This window comes from Pseudophryne corroboree, chromosome 9 (genome assembly GCF_028390025.1).
Source record: "Pseudophryne corroboree isolate aPseCor3 chromosome 9, aPseCor3.hap2, whole genome shotgun sequence".
NCBI lineage: Eukaryota > Metazoa > Chordata > Amphibia > Anura > Myobatrachidae > Pseudophryne > Pseudophryne corroboree.
The window spans coordinates 139,893,330-139,907,696 of record NC_086452.1 but is presented as its reverse complement, the minus strand read 5'-3'; the positions used below and the strand labels follow the sequence as shown (position 1 = coordinate 139,907,696).

The 14,367-nt window shown below is 48.2% G+C and overlaps 1 protein-coding gene and 1 pseudogene across 2 annotated transcripts in view; both read right to left on the bottom strand.

The window, feature by feature from the left end:
- The window catches only part of RWDD3 (RWD domain containing 3), a 50,062-nt gene that overhangs the window by 28,218 nt on the left and 7,477 nt on the right, over positions 1-14,367 (bottom strand). The gene's annotated exons all lie outside the window — the stretch shown is intronic.
- On the bottom strand, positions 1,337-1,455 carry LOC134964564 (5S ribosomal RNA; annotated as a pseudogene).

The following is a 14,367-nucleotide window of genomic DNA, read 5'->3' as shown; positions in this document are numbered from 1 at the left end:
TACATCTTTAATATACTCTTACACCAGACGGAAGATTGACTATACTAAACTTACTGCGGGCATAGCTAAATGGAAGGATGTCTTTCCGGGAGTGGATTTGCACACTATTATTAAATGGTCTAATTTGCTTAATAAACAATTGGTATCTTCCTCTTATGCAGAGATGCATTTAAAATTTTTACATAGAGCTTACTATACCCCTAGGCTGCGATTCCTTACAGGGGCAGCAGACAATTCTCAATGTTTCAAATGCAAGTCCCCCGATGCTGATATTATACACTGTTTATGGTCTTGCCCAATTATACAATCATTCTGGGAACTAATACAGGTGTACATCGGGGTTAACTTGGGTATACCATTTACAATGACAATGGCATGGGCCCTTTGGAATTATGTAGAACCTTACACTCCCGCTTTATCCAAGGGTACAAGACTGCTTCTGGCTCGCATTGCAGCAGCAGCAAAGAAAACAATACTATCTCAGTGGATACAAAAAGATCATATTCCTGTGTCTCTTGTGTTACCACGGTTAATATTTCTATTCCAAATGGATTGGACAGAATGTTCTCTAGATGTTGAATCTCGTGCTCCTAAGTTTTTTGCAATATGGCTGCCTTTTTTGATCACATTACCTGTGAACACCAAAGAAAGTATACGTAAAGTGGTACGGTTAACGACGTGGTATAATATGGCAACCCTCACCGATGGGTCGCCACCGTTTTGAGCTTCTTTAGATAGGTCTTTTGCCGTTGGACTTTTAACACCTCACTTATAAATATAGTCATACATATGTATAATTGACTAATTTTGATGTACTGTATTTCATGATCATTAGGGTTTATACTATTTTGTGTCGCAATTTCCCACATTTAACATGTCACAATAATATACGGACAGTGGATTTCTATGTTCGCCTTTATTGATATGTATTAATACTGTTACATGTGTGTTACTTTTCTTCTCTTCAATAAACACAATTTAAAAAAAAGAGATGTTCTGGTCTTTCTCTTAATAGAGAGAATTAAAAAGATGTAGACACAACAGTACTACACCGGTTTTACACTGACCAGCACAGATAAATCTGTATTGCTGAGTCCCCAATGGGTCATTCAAACACTAGGGAAAGCCTACCCACCTGTTTATGTGTTTAAGAGGACATAATGGAATTGATAAGGGCAATAGTATTCTGTTACAAAAAAATTCTAGATAGAAATTCACATATGAGTTGGTTATACGTAGTATATTAATGCGTAGATCGAAAGAAAGAAAACAAGGAAAAGTAGTGATCCTGCTGCTAGTGTTCTGGCTTGAGCTACACAACAATATTGGTCCGATGGCTATACTACACTGGGTATTCCCTGGGGGTCTCCCTCCCAAGTACTGACCCAGCCCTATACCGTTTGGCTTCCAAGATCAAACAAGATCGGGCATTGACGGTAAGGTATGGTTGTAGGGTTTGGACCTGAATAGCTGTGCACTAATGAGAGTGCACCTAAGTAGTGAAGGAAATTGGAGGAAGGGACCACAAGAGGTGGGTTCAGGATGAACCGTAGTTGGAAGCAAGCAGTGGATCTGCTGTCTGCGTTAGGCAGGTATTACCTGGATCACAGATGAGAGTCCATTTGAGAAGTTTAGAGAGAGGAAAAAAAAAAAAAAAAAAGAGAAGAGATTTATGATAACTGTTACTCAAAAAAGGCCCAAGTTGGCTACAGGTGAACACTTACAGTACAATCAAACAGGCCCAAAAAAATGTGCCCATCAATTTTGGGTGTAGTACAGGCAATATTAGAGCCTGTAAGAGCAGACAATAAGAATGAGTACGTTCTAAAGACATATCGTCCAATTGGGTGTTCATTCACATATCTATTCTGAATTATTTGACTTGTGCGGAATCATCACCCTGTCTTCTCAGCTCCACAATGTTTATTTGCTCCAACACCGATCACCATCCCCTCAGATTGGCGTCCGTCGTCAGTAGGACCTAGTCGGGGATACAGAAGGGACGGCTTTTGCTCAATTGCTGGTACTGGAGCCATCAGGTTAGTGACAGACGAACCTCCGGAGTCAAAGAGATTATGTGAGATCTGATCCGATGAGGTAGGCCATCCCACTTGGAAAGGATTAACCGTTGTAGTGGGCGGGAATGAAATTGAGCGTACTCTACCATGTCGAAGGCCGACACAATCAGACCAAGTACTTGCATCGCCGAGTGTATCGACACTCTGGGGTGACAAAGGAAGCATCTTATCCTGTCCTGAAGCTTCAGGACTTTGGGGGTCATTTAGAGTTGATCGCTCGCTAGCTACTTTTTGCAACCGTGCAGATGCATAGTCGCCGCCCACTGGGGAGTGTACATTTGCTGTGCAAGTGTGCGATCGCATGTGCAGCCGAGCAGTACAAAAATAGTTTGTGCAGTTTCTGAGTAGCTCAGAACTTACTCAGCCCTTGCGATCACTTCAGCCTGTCCGGTCCCGGCATTGACGTCAGACACCCACCTTGCAAACGCTTGGACACGCCTGCATTTTTCCAACCACTCCCAGAAAACAGTCAGTTGACACCCGCAAACGCCCTCTTCCTGTCAATCTCCTTGCGATCGGCTGTGCGAATGGATTCTTCGTTAAATCCATCGCACAGCAACGATCCATTTTGTACCCGCACAACACGCCTGCGCATTGCGATGCATATGTATGCGCAGTAGTGACCTTATCGCTGCGCTGCAAAAAACGTCAGCGTGCGATCAAGTCGGAATGACCACCTTTGTCTGGAGACAGAAACAGTCTCCGACTGGGTGTGTCCAAGAACGCCCCCAGGTGCACCATGTTCTGAGCTGGGTCCTGCGAAGACTTCTTCCAATTGATTAGCCACCCACGGGCTTGCAGGAAGGTCACCGTTAGTTGTAGATGACTGAGAAGGACTTCGTGGGAATTTGCCAGAATCAACAAGTCATCTAAGTACGGTAGGATTCTGACTCCCTGGCGATGGAGATGGGCCGTCATCACGGCCATGACCTTGGTGAAGATCCGAGGAGCCGTAGCCAGTCGAAATGGCAGAGCCTGGAATTGGTAATGAAGGTTGCCAATAGCAAACCGCAGGAACTGCTGAAGCAACATGGCAATAGGAATATGCAGATATGCATCCTGTATATCTAGGGATACCATATAGTCTTCGGGTTCCATAGCCAGCACAATTGAGCGCAGCGTTTCCATATGAAACCTGGACACCCTCACAAACTTGTTCAGAAATTTGAGGTTAAGTATAGGCCGGAAGGACCAATTAAGTTTCGGGACCAGAAACAGGGTCGAGTAGTAACCTCTGCCTCTCTGCGACTGAGGTACCGGCACAACCAATCCTGTACTCAGGAGAGAACTCACAACCATTTCTAGAGCTTGCGCCTTTAAAGGATCTGAAGGGAGAGCAGTAGTGCAGAACTGGCGAGGGGGGACGTCTCTTGAAGGAGACAGCGTACCCGTGAGAGACAACTTCCAGTACCCATGCATCTGAAGTGGTCTTTAAGCAGACCTGGGCGAACTGTAGAAGTCCATCATGCAGCAGGCTTGGCATGTTTGGAAGCAGGGTGACGGGCTGCCCAGGATTGTTTCGCCTTGGGCTTGGTGGTTTTGGGATCATGAGATTGTCTTGGGTATGACTGATCCTTTGGATTTCCCTTGAGGCCGAAAGGAATGCAGGCGTGCCCAGTCCGTGCAGTGGGTGGGCCATGGCAGCTGCGCAATGTCACACGCAGCCGCTGCGACCCAGGATGCGACAAGTAGCTCCTTGCCAGCACGCAGGAGCTGCGCAGGTAGGGAACTACTTGTCAAGTACAAAAGCATTGCCGTTGTGTGATGCTTTTGTACTTGTGCAGGTGGGGTAGGGCTTGACATGCGGGGCGGACTAGCCCCATGCGGGGCGGACTAGCCCCATGCTGGGCGTCCCCACGCATGTCAAAATAAATGATCGTAGATGTGATTAATTTAGAAACATCAACGATCAACTCTGAATTATCCCCATTGTCAGAGATATCCTCAGGCAGCTCTTCCTCTTAACGCCTGAACCAAAGCCTCAATACCTTTTGCAGCCCAAGAGGCAGCAATAGTGGGTCTATGAATAGCTCCTGTAAGGGAGTAGATAGATTTCAGGCATCCCTCCACACGCTTATCTGTCGGCTCTTTCAATGAGGTGACAGTGGTGACAAGCAGAGTGGACGACACCACAAGGTGGGTGACATGAGAATCCACCGGGGGTGGAGTCTCCCATTTGTTACACAACTCTGCAGGGAGAGGATAGCAAGCCAAGGCCCATTTAGGCAGAGGGAATTTCTTCCCTGGATTAGACCAGGGTTCCCGTCTGATGTCCACTAAATGATCAGAATGGGGTAATAAGTTTAAACAACAGAAGGTGGGTAAAAACTGTATCAGTTTTCTTTGCCACAGTAGTGGAATCCTCATCATCAGTGATTTGTAGGATACGCTTAACAGCAACCACTAAGGCACGGACATCAATTTGCAAGGGAGAATCCTCATCAGTAACACAGGATTCAGTGTCTGACAGAACCGTCCTATTCAGATAAAACATGAGAGGTTTGTGAATTGTGACAAGGAAGCAACCCGCTTAGAGGATCCAGGGACACGGGAGTGACCTGGGGTAGATTTCTGTCTAACATGGGGCTAATTCAGTTGCTGCAGTGGTTAGACAAATATTCTGCCCAAAGTGAATTAACCATAGGAACAATGGGGGTCATTCCGAGTTGTTCGCTCGTTGCCGATTTTCGCAACGGAGCGATTAAGGCGAAAATACGCATGCACATGGTACACAGTGCGCATGCGCTAAGTATTTTAGCACAAAACTTAGTAGATTTACTCACGTCCGAACGAAGAAATTTCATCGTTGAAGTGATCGGAGTGTGATTGACAGGAAGTGGGTGTTTCTGGGCAGAAACTGACCGTTTTCTGGGAGTGTGCGGAAAAACGCAGGCGTGCCAGGATAAAACGCAGGAGTGTCTGGAGAAACAGGGGAGTGGCTGACCGAACGCAGGGCGTGTTTGTGACGTCAAACCAGGAACGAAACGGGCTGAGCTGATCGCAATGTAGGAGTAAGTCTCGAGCTACTCAGAAACTGCTAAGAAATTTCTATTTGCAATTCTGCTAATCTTTTGTTTGCAATTCTGCTAAGCTAAGATACACTCCCAGAGGGCGGCGCTCTAGCGTGTGCAATGCTGCTAAAATCTGCTAGCGAGCGAACAACTCGGAATGACCCCCAATATGTGGTGTTAGTGGCATCGGTGGTCTCATAGGGGGCGCTAGGCGCTCCACCAGAGTACCCAGCAGGGTGGTGAACACAGCCCAGGGTGACTCCTGTGTAGGTGCAGGAGCTGCGGACTGACTGGGAGGTGCATGACAAGTAATACACAGACCATCATACAAACACTTCCCCCCCCCTTTCTGTTAGACATTATGAGATAAATGCAACAACAGGGCTATTATAGTATGATGAAGCCAGACAAAAAAAACCAATACCTGTGGATAGAACCTGGTATTATGTGACTGTGACACAGTAGAATATACGTATTTGATGAATACTGTGTAATACTATATAATAAGACCCAAACACACCTTTCCCAGGGTACAGAATATAGTGACAGTCATATCTGGGAAACACAGAGTGAAACCACACAGCAGATACAGGAACACAGCCATAGGCTATGCAGAAATTATTATTACAATAAAGCTGCACTGGACTAATAATATATATATATATATATATATATATAATAAGAATTTACTTACCGATAATTCTATTTCTCATAGTCCGTAGTGGATGCTGGGGACTCCGAAAGGACCATGGGGAATAGCGGCTCCGCAGGAGACTGGGCACTGGGCACAAAGTAAAAGCTTTAGGACTAGCTGGTGTGCACTGGCTCCTCCCCCTATGACCCTCCTCCAAGCCTCAGTTAGGATACTGTGCCCGGACGAGCGTACACAATAAAGAAGGATTTTGAATCCCGGGTAAGACTCATTACCAGCCACACCAATCACACCGTACAACTTGTGATCTGAACCCAGTTAACAGCATGATAACAGAAGGAGCCTCTGAAAAGATGGCTCACAACAACAATAACCCGATTTTTGTAACAATAACTATGTACAAGTAATGCAGACAATCCGCACTTGGGATCGGCGCCCAGCATCTACTACGGACTATGAGAAATAGAATTATCGGTAAGTAAATTCTTATTTTCTCTAACGTCCTAGTGGATGCTGGGGACTCCGAAAGGACCATGGGGATTATACCAAAGCTCCCAAACGGGCGGGAGAGTGCGGATGACTCTCAGCACCGAATGAGAGAACTCCAGGTCCTCCTCAGCCAGGGTATCAAATTTGTAGAATTTAGCAAACGTGTTTGCCCCTGACCAAGTAGCTGCTCGGCAAAGTTGTAAAGCCGAGACCCCTCGGGCAGCCGCCCAAGATGAGCCCACTTTCCGTGTGGAATGGGCTTTTATAGATTTTGGCTGTGGCAGGCCTGCCACAGAATGTGCAAGCTGAATTGTACTACAAATCCAACGAGCAATCGTCTGCTTAGAAGCAGGAGCACCCAGCTTGTTCGGTGCATACAGGATAAACAGCGAGTCAGATTTTCTGACTCCAGCCGTCCTGGAAACATATATTTTCAGGGCCCTGACTACGTCCAGCAACTTGGAATCCTCCAAGTCCCTAGTAGCCGCAGGCACCACGATAGGTTGGTTTAAGTGAAATGCTGAAACCACCTTAGGGAGAAATTGAGGACGAGTCCTCAATTCTGCCCTGTCCGTATGAAAAATTAGGTAAGGGCTTTTATAGGATAAAGCCGCCAATTCTGATACACGCCTGGCTGAAGCCAGGGCTAACAGCATTACCACTTTCCAAGTGAGATACTTCAAGTCCACAGTGGTGAGTGGTTCAAACCAATGTGATTTTAGGAATCCCAACACTACATTGAGATCCCAAGGTGCCACTGGAGGCACAAAAGGAGGCTGTATATGCAGTACTCCCTTGACAAACGTCTGAACTTCAGGTACAGAAGCTAGTTCTTTTTGGAAGAATATCGACAGGGCCGAAATTTGAACCTTAATGGACCCTAATTTGAGGCCCATAGACAGTCCTGTTTGCAGGAAATGCAGGAATCGACCCAGTTGAAATTCCTCCGTAGGGGCCTTCCTGGCCTCGCACCACGCAACATATTTACGCCAAATACGGTGATAATGTTGTACGGTTACATCCTTCCTGGCTTTGATCAGGGTAGGGATGACTTCATCCGGAATGCCTTTTTCCTTCAGGATCCGGCGTTCAACCGCCATGCCGTCAAACGCAGCCGCGGTAAGTCTTGGAACAGACATGGTCCCTGCTGGAGCAGGTCCTGTCTTAGAGGTAGAGGCCACGGGTCTTCCGTGAGCATCTCTTGAATTTCCGGGTACCAAGTCCTTCTTGGCCAATCCGGAGCCACGAGTATAGTCTTTACTCCTCTCCTTCTTATGATTCTCAGTACTTTTGGTATGAGAGGAAGAGGAGGGAACACATACACTGACCGGTACACCCACGGTGTTACCAGAGCGTCCACAGCTATTGCCTGAGGGTCCCTTGACCTGGAACAATATCTGTCCAGTTTTTTGTTGAGGCGAGACGCCATCATGTCCACCTTTGGTTTTTCCCAACGGTTTACAATCATGTGGAAGACTTCCGGGTGAAGTCCCCACTCCCCCGGGTGAAGATCGTGTCTGCTGAGGAAGTCTGCTTCCCAGTTGTCCACTCCCGGAATGAACACTGCTGACAGTGCTATCACATGATTTTCCGCCCAGCGAAGAATCCTTGCCACTTCCGTCATTGCCCTCCTGCTTCTTGTGCCGCCCTGTCTGTTTACGTGGGCGACTGCCGTGATGTTGTCCGACTGGATCAATACTGGCTGACCCTGAAGCAGAGGCCTTGCCTGACTTAGGGCATTGTAAATGGCCCTTAGTTCCAGGATATTTATGTGAAGTGACGTTTCCATGCTTGACCACAAGCCCTGGAAATTTTTTCCCTGTGTGACTGCTCCCCAGCCTCTCAGGCTGGCATCCGTGGTCACCAGGACCCAATCCTGAATGCCGAATCTGCGGCCCTCTAGGAGATGAGCACTCTGTAACCACCACAGGAGAGACACCCTTGTCCTTGGAGACAGGGTTATCCGCTGATGCATTTGAAGATGCGATCCGGACCATTTGTCTAGCAGATCCAACTGAAAAGTTCTTGCGTGGAATCTGCCGAATGGAATCGCTTCGTAAGAAGCCACCATCTTTCCCAGGACCCTTGTGCACTGATGCACTGACACCTGGCCTGGTCTTAGGAGTTTCCTGACTAGGTCGGATAACTCCCTGGCTTTCTCTTCCGGGAGAAACATCTTTTTCTGTACGGTGTCCAGAATCATCCCTAGGAACAGCAGACGTGTCGTCGGAATCAGCTGCGATTTTGGAATATTTAGAATCCATCCGTGCTGTCGTAGTACTATTTGCGATAGTGCTACTCCGACCTCTAACTGTTCTCTGGAACGTGCCCTTATCAGGAGATCGTCCAAGTAAGGGATAATTAAGACGCCTTTTCTTCGAAGAAGAATCATCATTTCGGCCATTACCTTGGTAAAGACCCGGGGTGCCGTGGACAATCCAAACGGCAGCGTCTGAAACTGATAGTGACAGTTCTGTACCACAAACCTGAGGTACCCTTGGTGAGAAGGGCAAATTGGGACATGGAGGTAAGCATCCTTGATGTCCAGAGACACCATGTAGTCCCCTTCTTCCAGGTTCGCTATCACAGCTCTGAGTGACTCCATCTTGAACTTGAACCTTTTTATGTAAGTGTTCAAGGTTTTCAGATTTAAAATGGGTCTCACCGAGCCGTCCGGCTTCGGTACCACAAACAGCGTGGAGTAATACCCCTTTCCCTGTTGTAGGAGGGGTACCTTGATTATCACTTGCTGGGAATACAGCTTGTGAATGGCTTCCAATACCGCCTCCCTGTCGGGGGTAGACGTTGGTAAAGCAGACTTCAAGAACCGGCGAGGGGGAGACGTCTCGAATTCCAATTTGTACCCCTGAGATACTACCTGCAGGATCCAGGGGTCCACTTGCGAGTGAGCCCACTGCGCGCTGAAATTCTTGAGACGGGCCCCCACCGTGCCTGAGTCCGCTTGTAAGGCCCCAGCGTCATGCTGAGGACTTGGCAGAAGCGGGGGAGGGCTTCTGGTCGTGGGAAGAAGCTGTCTGTTGTAGTCTTTTTCCCCTTCCTCTGCCCCGGGGCAGATATGAGTGGCCTTTTGCCCGCTTGCCCTTATGGGGGCGAAAGGACTGAGCCTGAAAAGGCGGTATCTTTTTCTGCTGCGAGGTGACTTGGGGTAAAAAGGTGGATTTCCCAGCCGTTGCCGTGGCCACCAGGTCCGATAGACCGCCCCCAAATAACTCCTCCCCTTTATACGGCAATACTTCCATATGCCGTTTGGAATCCGCATCCCCTGACCACTGTCGCGTCCATAATCCTCTTCTGGCAGAAATGGACATCGCACTTACTCTTGATGCCAGAGTGCAAATGTCTCTCTGTGCATCTCGCATATATAGGAATGCATCCTTTAAATGCTCTATAGTCAATAATATATTGTCCCTGTCCAGGGTATCAATATTTTCAGTCAGGGAATCCGACCAAGCCACCCCAGCACTGCACATCCAGGCTGAGGCGATTGCTGGTCGCAGTATAACACCAGTATGTGTGTATATACTTTTAAGGATATTTTCCAGCCTCCTATCTGCTGGCTCCTTAAGGGCGGCCGTTTCTGGAGACGGTAACGCCACTTGTTTTGATAAGCGTGTGAGCGCCTTATCCACCCTAGGGGGTGTTTCCCAACGAGCCCTAACCTCTGGTGGGAAGGGATATAGTGCCAATAATTTTTTAGAAATTAGCAGTTTTCTGTCGGGGGTAACCCACGCTTCATCACACACTTCATTCAATTCATCTGATTCAGGAAAAACTACGGGTAGTTTTTTCACACCCCACATAATACCCCTTTTTGTGGTACTTGCAGTATCAGAGATGTGCAAAACCTCCTTCATTGCCGTGATCATGTAACGTGTGGCCCTACTGGAAAATACGTTTGTTTCTTCACCGTCGACACTGGAGTCAGTGTTTGTGTCTGGGTCCGTGTCGACCCACTGAGGTAATGGGCGTTTAATAGCCCCCGACGGTGTTTGAGACGCCTGGACAGGCACTAACTGAGCTGCCGGCTGTCTCATGTCATCAACAGTTTTCTGTAACGTGCCGACACTGTCACGTAATTCCTTAATTACGGCCATCCATTCAGGTGTCGACTCCCTAGGGGGTGACATCACCATTATAGGCAATTGCTCCGCCTCCACATCATTTTCCTCCTCATACATGTCGACACACACGTACCGACACCCAGCACACACACAGGGAATGCTCTGATAGAGGACAGGACCCACTTAGCCCTTTGGGGAGACAGAGGGAGAGTTTGCCAGCACACACCAGAGCGCTATATATGTATAGGGACAACCTTACAATAAGTGTCTATCCCTTATAGCTGCTTATATCTGTTATTTTGCCAAATAAGTGCCCGCCTCTCTTTTTTACCCTGTTTCTGTAGTTGCAGGATGCAGGGGAGATTCTGGGAGCCTTCCTACCAGCGGAGCTGTGTGGGAAAAATGGCGCTGTGTGCTGAGGAGATAGGCCCCGCCCCCTTCACGGCGGGCTCTTCTCCCGCTTTTTTCTGGAAAACTGGCAGGGGTTAAATACATCCATATAGCCCAGGAGCTATATGTGATGTATTTTTTGCCAACTAAGGTAAATTCATTGCTTCCCAGGACGCCCCCCCCCAGCGTCCTGCACCCTCAGTGACCGGAGTGTGAAGTGTGCTGAGAGCAATGGCGCACAGCTGCAGTGCTGTGCGCTACCTTATGAAGACAGGAAAGTCTTCTGCCGCCGATTTATGGACCTCTTCTTGCTTCAGCATCTGTAAGGGGGCCGGCGGCGCGGCTCCGGGACCCATCCATGGCTGTGCCTGTGATCGTCCCTCTGGAGCTAATGTCCAGTAGCCTAAGAAACCCAATCCACTCTGCACGCAGGTGGGTTCGTTTCTCTCCCCTAAGTCCCACGATGCAGTGAGCCTGTTGCCAGCAGGTCTCACTGAAAATAAAAAACCTATTTAAACTTTTCACTAAGCAGCTCAGGAGAGCCACCTAGATTGCACCCTTCTCGTTCGGGCACAAAATCTAACTGAGGCTTGGAGGAGGGTCATAGGGGGAGGAGTCAGTGCACACCAGCTAGTCCTAAAGCTTTTACTTTGTGCCCAGTCTCCTGCGGAGCCGCTATTCCCCATGGTCCTTTCGGAGTCCCCAGCATCCACTAGGACGTTAGAGAAATATATATATATATACACACACACATACATACATACATACATACATACACATACATACATACATACATACATACACACACACACATACATATACATACATACATACATACATACATATATGCACACACACACATACAGCATGGTCAGTGGCCGGAGTATATATCAGAATACTCGTACAATATATTCGGTAACAGGTACACTCTCTCTCAACTAACGCTGTCTGTATCAAGACATGTAGTATACTTAAGTATTTGTAAAGTCACAGCACTGTGTACAGGCGGCTTTACAAGGGAGACCTTGTCCTGCAATCCCAGAGACCAGCAGCAGCTATGTTTAGCAGATGGCACCCAGCGTCTCAGTCAGGGAGTGAGGGAGAATGTGAGGCAGCTCCAGGGTGGGAAAACTGTGAGGAGATAGCAGCCTGGGCCGGGGGAGGGGCTACAGGTTAAGCGCTGCCTCCCTTATGCTGGACTTTCACCCCAGGTACTAGAAAGTCTTATTAAATGGGGTGTTAGTACACCGGACCTGTACTTTAATGCCCTAGTGGTCTAGTGGGGTCGCTGCCCAGTGACAGTGTCCATGCCAGTGTCGCGACCCATCTCCCTAGGTCGTGGTCGGAACACGATTTAATGGCGGGTCCAGCCTGGAGGACCCTCTTACCTCTTCCCCGTAGCAGCCACGCGATCCAGGAGAGCAGACTGCGACCGTGTGCCTAAGCCGTGACTTCTCCTTCGCAAGTACCCGGGAACCAGACTGCGGGAATATGCAACGACGCTTGGGAGGTGATGGAGCTGCAGCGCTGAACACCAACTCGAAACTGAGCTCTCAGTGCCTGGAGGCGGGGTTATAGAGGAGGCCCCAATGCATCCTGGGACAGCTAAAGCTTTAGCCTGTTTGTGACTCTGGATCAAGATCCACTCTACACCCCGATGTTTCCCCTGTGGAAACCAATGCCACCTGCTGCAGAAATACAATATTATTTCTACTCACCAACTGGTGACTTCATCTCACCCATGATACCAGTATAACCAATATCAGAGTTCTAAACTGTCATTTGAAACAATCGGTAATTCTACTTTCACACCAAGCTTCTGACCCGGAATATTGCCAGAGAAACCCGAGTCCAGGCTTGGTGTAAAAGGGTCAACCCAAGTTGTATGTACCATGAATTCGACCCTGGTCGCGACTAGGTGCTAAACCAGGACTGACCTGGGTAGGCTGCAGTGTGAACGGTGCGACCCGAGTTATCCCTTACACAATGCTGAGGCTGGCCTCCCACATGCAGCCACCATCACCCAGCACAAGTAGCCATCACATGAGTGAGCCGGGTACCTAACTGTATGCCAAGTGACTGGAGAGGCTTCAGAAGCTGGCACCATGGTCGTCAGCATGTGACTATGAGCTGCTGGCCAATTCACATCAAGTCATCCCGCCTTACTCCCTACCTATGCCCCACAAAGCCAGTGATAATGTGAGTACACTCTGCAGAGCCTGAGCAACCTGATGGGGGGAGAAGACGGAAGCAGGAGGGTTGACACGGGTACAGCATGAATGAGGATTACCCGGTAATAACTTTTGCAGAGTCTGTATATGAAGCCCAAAGGAACCTGACATAGAACCTGCACCTGACACAACCCATGCAGTTCCTCTTTCCTGCCGGTGGTGTCGCTCTGCGCTCTGGTGCTTCTAGCACATTGTGGTCTGTAACTCAGCACTAATCCAGAGTGTGCTAAAAGCACCAAAGCAGAGTGACACTCCAGGCCAGAAAGAGAACCTGCACAGGTTGTGACAGGTGCAGGGTGCTAGAATGAACACTATGGAGGTTATTCAGAGTTGTAAGCAAACCAAAAAAGTTATTATCAATTGGGCAAAACCATGTTGCGTGGGGGGGGGGGGGGGGGGGGGGGATGTAACATGTGCAGAGAGATTTAAATGTGTGTGGGTTATGTTGTTTCTGTATATAGTAAATACTGGCTGCTTAATTTCTACAATGCAATTTAGATTTCAGCTTGAACATACCCCACCCAAAATTAAATCTCTCTGCACATGTTACATCTGCCACACCTGCAGTGCAACATGGTTTTGCCCAATTGCTAATAACTTCTTTGGTTTGCTAGCAAACCTGAATAAGGCCCTATATCCAATCAGTATACATACATAGAAAGAATAGGTAGGGAATTACACTTTTGTGGTACAACGACACTGTTAGCCTCACTATCAGTCACACTTGACAGACCCAACTGCAAATCCTCCACCTGATCCTTCTTCCCCCAAAGTGAGGTTATATCCATACTTACCTAGTCTCCAGGACATTGGCGTTTCTATCATGGATGCAATGTGTGTGGTGCAAATGGGCCTATGGGTCCAGGGGGGCCCACATCGCACCCATGCTGTTTTAGTACTCACCTTTCCGTAATACCACAACGGGCCACTGCAAAAAAAAAAATCACACCCAAAATGGCCACCGCACATATGCAGTACCATATTTGCCTCCGGACCATGGCAGGCGCAGTAGACTCCAGCACAATGCTGGAGGCTACGGCGACGTGAAAGGATGGGGCCAACCTGGACTCTGCACACGGGCCCTCTCCTTTCTTAAAACATCCCTGCTCCAGGAACATCAGAGTTGCACCTGGGAGCTTCTCCCCGTCTACCACTATAATTATATCCCCTCTACAACTAGTCTTGGGACCCACTGTCCATCTAAAGCAGAGCTGGCCAAACCGGTCCTCGAGATCTACCAACAGTTCACATTTTCCAGACCACCTAGCTGGTTCACAGGTGTAGTCATTACTAATTAAGATGTGCTGCATTCATTCCTAACTGACAATTCTACAGATCTCCAGGAGGTCTGGAAAACATGAACTGTTGGTAGATCTCGAGGACCGGTTTGGCCAGCCCTGATCTAAAGGCACATCTCTGATATTACAAACAGAT